Here is a 6,000-nt window from a genome sequence, read left to right as displayed (position 1 = left end):
CCACCACAATTACTACTACTACCACCACCAATTCATCTCCACACTACACCTATATTGTGTATCCTTTTAAAATATGCTTTCTCTGAAAACTAAATATAAAAAATGTTAGAAATGGTTAGATTTTGCCTTTTTTTTTCCTTCTGTGGAAGATATCTGTATGAGAACATTCTTTTGGTGAAACACAGAGAAAGAAAGAGGTGTGGGGAAGGGAAGGGAGAAAAAAAATTGTTAAAAATGAAGTGAGTAGAGAAGTATATTTAATGGATCTAAATTGAGAGACCAGTTAACAAAACATTACTTTCACTCTGACAGAAAAAATATCAACCAAAAACTGAAGTGAAAGAAAAAGGAAAAAAAAAATAGAATAGCTAAAGAAAGTAAAGATGAAAATATAAAAAAAAGCAAGGAAGTAAAAAAAAATGAAAGGGAATGAAATAAAATCCTTCTTACCATGATTCCATGTAAACATCCATCAAATTTTAGTGATTTCGTTTTCAAACAGGCTTAACAGTGACCATTTTAGACAAAGAAAAAACCCTCAGATTATCTATCAAAATTTTAAAGATTGTTTAGTTTTTAAAAAATATCCTTTACTGACCCATCATGAAAGGAAAAGCACTATCAAGACAATGTTTGCCCAGTGAAACAATCCAAACTGTAGTGGTTTGATTTAGGCCAGAAATGACCATTAGAAAATGAGGACAACTGATGTCCAGTATATCTAATAATCCATTATAACTTAAGTGATTTATTTCAGGCCAGAACATTGACCATTATGACAGAAATAAGATACTACTCTAATGTCTGTCCAGCAACTAGCCAAGTAATGGTGCTGATTGAAATAAAGTGTTCACATCTCCAGTTAGGGTTTGAGAACTTAAAGCTAGATCAAACTGACAAATCAGATAAAAATGATTGTGATGGTCCCATTTACACTACCACTACATTCCAGGGCACTATAATAGTCTGGCCTGCCTACTCCAGCCACTCAACTGGACACAATGACTTGCTGCTAGGATTGCTGGTGGTGTTTTGTTTTGTTCAAAGCCAGCTATCTACCCAAATAGAGGTCACATCTTATCCTAACTGACCCAGTCAGTCAGGACAACATGTGCTTGGTTACTCTTGCTACCAACCAACAGCTTTATGGTGAGAAAGTGAGAAACCTAGCTGGCTGGCTGGCTGGCTGGTTGGTTGGTGACTTCAAAATGTACAAATTGTTAACTGTTAACTTTACTACTACTCATTTAAAATAGCCATTACTATTACTATCATTATTATAAATTTTATTATTATTATTAAACATTATAACTATAATTATTACAGCCTTACAGCTTAGTAAGTAACATAACAAGAACAATTACTATTATAACTATTATTATTATTATTAATATTATAACAAAGGTTATTGATTTCTTACCTTGGTACAAGATAAGTAATTTTAAATAATTTTGATATTCATGACTATAGACATTCAGCAATGTCAGTGAAATGAATGAATTCAAACAAAATAATAACTATCACTCTTTTAAAGATAATTAATACTCTCAATTATATCAAACTTCAAAATGAAACAGAAAAAAAAGAACTTTCCATATGATTTTGCTATAATCATATTTGGATCTATTTTAAAATGGGGGCGCCAGTATTTTCTTAACGAAACACTTTGAAACTTGGGACACTGGTAGAATGTGTCATATAAAACATCTTTTACTCTTAGTCTTCTTAACAAAAAAAAGGAATTCGCAAGTTATTCCATGTTAAAGCTGTCGTATTTCTGTAATTTCAACCAATCACTGACGTCTATTCAGCTCAATAGAGTTACTGCTGGGCGGTCATAAAAATGTTATTCCCTGTGACATATTTCATCTGGTTTAATTGTAATTTATACGCATATATTGTTTATATAATAAATTACGCTGTGCATATCTATGTGTGTAACAATTTTAGAGTTCGGATTCTAGAGTTAGGGTTAGTTTTAGGGTTACGGTTACGGTTAACAGTCGGGTTAGGGTTAGGGGATTAATACGATATACACCGTTACAGCGCTAACTGTTTTCAACTGAATAGACGTCAGTGATTAGTAGAAATTATCGAAATAAGACAATTTTTTACATGAAATAAATTTGAATACAAAAATATTTTTCTGTTCTATAACACAAAATAGATAAGTATACGAAGTTTGAAAGTCTTTCCGTACCAAAAACACTACATAAAACATAAATGAAAACTGGCGCCCCCGTTTTAAAATAGATCCTCATATTTTTTTAATTTCATAAATTTGTATACACACATATAGAATATGTATGTTTATATTTTCTTGAAGTGAACAAGGATAAAAACAAATAATACTTGAAATGTGAATAAAAACAGATACTAGGTATTTGTTTTCAAAGTTTAGAAAATATTCATAATTTCATATGTAAGCAAAAGACAATACATTTGAGGAGAGAGTAAAAGCAATTAAATTAATGCCAGCATTTGATTAATAGATTATTCTATCACCAGTTGATGATATAATATAGAGACATATTCTTCATTCAATCCTTCAGACAAAAAAAAAATTCTGCATTCACTCTTTTCCAACTGGAGTAACCATGTATCACTCCTACAGCAAGACATGTTCCTGTCCTTCTATCATATCTTAATCTTTCGTCACTAGCATAAAACCAGCTTTCTCAATACTACTTCCCCACTCATGTGAGGGGTCTTGCCTTGTAAGTTACTTGGTGCCCTCGCTGGAGCCAGCATCATCTAAAAAGAACCCAGTACACTCTGTCGAGTGGTATGTATAAAGAAGAGCATCTAGCCATAGAAACAATGCCAAAGCAGACACTGGAGCTTAACGCAGACTTCTGGTTTGGTAGCATTTGTCATGCTATCCAATCTATGCCAGTATGGAAAAGAGACATTAAACACTGATGATAATTATCATCATTATTTTATATCTCCTTTCTATGCTGACATAAACTGAAAGGGTTGTTCCAGTCCAAGTCAGTTCTTATTTAAAATTTCAACCTTCTTAGATGGTTCAAAGGATCATATCTCTTTTATACATTCCATTTTGGCATGGTTTCTGTGGCTATTTCCTGATGCTAACCACTTTACAATATAGGGGGATTCATTTTGTAGCACTAGAGATTTTCATGTCATCAGTAAGATTAAGGAGTCCTCTCCACCGACGTTGTCTCCATTAGTTCAAGGCAAACATGGCTAAGACAGTGAACAGAAATGAAAATGATGACCAAGAAAATGATAAAAGAAATAAGTTAGCTTAGGTCTGCCATGAGCCCATGGATGCTTAAAAGTCAAGGATTTACAGTTTCCATAGTGACTGAGATTACAACACTATCTCTGAACAGAACACTAATCTGCCAGAGGATTAACTTTCCATTTATTGCTAGAACTCATATATAGCTGAGTAGACTGGAGTAATGTGAAATTAAGTGTTCTGCTAGAAAAAACAACACACAGCCTAGTCTGGGAATCGAAACCAGAATCTTACAATTATGAATGCAACACCCTAAACACTAGACTACACAACTGCATTCATAAAATAAGTACCAGATGATAGAATAACTACGGGGAGAGCTGATATAATTAACTATACCATTTATTCATTTTCTCCCTGCTAGGATGGGTTACATAAATATATGAGACATTGTTTTACAGACGGATGTTTTTTTGGGGGTTTTTTTTTTATTACTGACACTTATCTGTTTCCAACTTGGTGTAAAGTAAGTCTTTGAAAGAACGGACAAGGGGAAATGACAACATCGATATTTATAGATCAGCAATTTCCAGAGAACACAAATGTGTGTGTGTGTGAGAGAGAGAAAGAGAGTGAGTGAGAGAGAGAGAGAGAGAGAGAGAGAGAGAAAGAGAAAGAGAGAGAGTGAGAGCGAGAGAGTGGGAGTGTGTGTAAACTGGAAAAGAATGGGAAACCATTTCTGTTGACCAACTTCATAAGGCTTTATTGTTGTTGTACGTGATATAAATATAGTTAGTGATGAAACTGACAAGGGTAGTACACCAAAATAGATAACTCTCCACTGTTTTGGCTAGTTTTAGTAACTTGTTTCAAGAAATATTGATCAGCAACAAAAGACTTAATAAGATAACTGAGCGTTATAAATTAGTCTAAATGATACAATGATGATATTATCAGATATTTGAAAAGACAATGGTGAGGTGATAATTTATAGATTGCCTAGATTGTAGCCAGAATATCTGACAGATAATAAGATTATAACTTTCATATAAGACAGGTACAACAGACGAAATATCTAAGACAATAAGTAATAGGCAATATTATTGACATACAAAAACAAACATGTATCACAAAAAAAGAAAAAAAACAAGTAAAATAATATGGCAATGCTTCCGCATAGCCATAGTACTGGTTTCGTTGTTGGAAACAGTACAAGAATTACCGTATTTGATGGCATATTAGATGCACTCCAGCTTCAGAGATTCAAAAGAAATGTGTTTAGAGTATTAAAGAATGTAATAATATTGGTTTCAAATTTTGGCACAAGGCAGCAATTTCAGGGGAGTGGGTAAACCAATTAGATTGATCCCAGTGCTCAACTGGTACTTCTTTTATTCACCCCGAAAGAATGAAAAGCAAGGTTGACCTCAGTGGAAACTGAACTCAGAACGTAAAGACAGAGGAAATGCCGCTAAACATTTTGCCTGGCATGCTAACAATTCTGCCAGTTCATTGCCTTAAAGAAGCATGTAATATTGAAAACAACTTTACATATAGGACCGGCAGTTTTGTTTTGTTTTCTTTTGTTTGTTTTTTTGAGACATTTTTTGGAAAATAAAAGTGCATCTTATATACCATCAAATGTAATACCACTGATAGATTGTTGTTGTTGGCACTCCGTCGCTTACGACGTCGAGGGTTCCAGTTGATCCGATCAACGGAACAGCCTGCTCATGAAATTTACGTGCAAGTGGCTGAGCACTCCACAGACACGTGTACCCTTAACGTAGTTCTCGGGGATATTCAGTGTGACACAGTGTGACAAGGCTGACCCTTTGAATTACAGGCACAACAGAAACAGGAAGTAAGAGTGAGAGAAAGTTGTGGTGAAAGAGTACAGCAGGGTTCGCCACCATCCCCTGCCGGAGCCTCATGGAGTTTTAGGTGTTTTCGCTCAATAAACACTCACAACGCCCGGTCTGGGAATCGAAACCGCGATCCTATGACCGTGAGTCCGCTGCCCTAACCACTGGGCCATTGCGCCTCCACCACTGATAGATATGACAAATACAATTAGCAAGTACAATATGGCATATTATTGTTAACAGAGGTAACTGTTGACCTGTTACACACCGCAGGCCAATAGACAACATAAGTAACAGAATATACAGTGGCACAAGATACCACTGACAAGTAATATACTATAACAAGATATACTAGTGATAAGTACCACAACAAACCAATGTGAAGTAATAAAGATTTATAACAATACAAGGAAGCCTCTATGCTAGAAATAGCAGCCAAATCACCCTCAAATCACATGATCATCTCCCAAAAGAATAAATCAAATAGCAGCCAAATCATCCTCATATCACACTATCATCTCACAAAACAATACATCAAATAATGTAGACCATGATAGACAAAACCTGAAAAACATGGGAAATGCCAAAATGTTTTTGATTGGGAGTCCAGTTTGTTTCATTATAATTGACCTAGGGCTAAACAACAACCTGCTACAAGTAAACCACAACAAATAATCATTTAGTAAGAACAATATAAAGCAATACAACATACCACAGTCAAATATCTCAACTGGATGATGAGCGATAGCACAATGGAGCCCTTAATAGCCAACCACCATAGGTACTATACTTCCGATTGCTAACATGGGGCATTGGTAGATGTGAGGGTTGATAAGGTAGGTCCAAAATTACTCTGGGAGTTCACCTGCTACAAGAGTAAGAGTGAGAGACAAAGAGAAAAAAGGGAGCTGTTGTACCACCACA

At 34.9% G+C, this 6,000-nt stretch overlaps 1 protein-coding gene across 17 annotated transcripts in view; it reads right to left on the bottom strand.

Annotated features, from left to right (window-relative positions):
* The window catches only part of LOC106877252 (uncharacterized), a 163,959-nt gene that overhangs the window by 92,178 nt on the left and 65,781 nt on the right, over nt 1-6,000 (bottom strand). The window contains exon 4 of one of the 17 annotated variants that reach the window (XM_089356490.1): nt 5,789-5,944. The exons of the other annotated variants lie outside the window; for them this stretch is intronic. The gene's annotated coding sequence lies outside the window, so the exon portion shown is untranslated. The remainder of the gene's footprint in view (nt 1-5,788; nt 5,945-6,000) is intronic. 17 annotated transcript variants of the gene reach the window in all.

Source organism: Octopus bimaculoides, chromosome 8 (genome assembly GCF_046866305.1).
Source record: "Octopus bimaculoides isolate indiv1 chromosome 8, ASM4686630v1, whole genome shotgun sequence".
NCBI classification, from domain to species: Eukaryota; Metazoa; Mollusca; class Cephalopoda; order Octopoda; family Octopodidae; genus Octopus; species Octopus bimaculoides.
The sequence above is the reverse complement of the archived record's forward strand: the minus strand, read 5'-3'. Positions and strand labels throughout refer to the sequence as shown.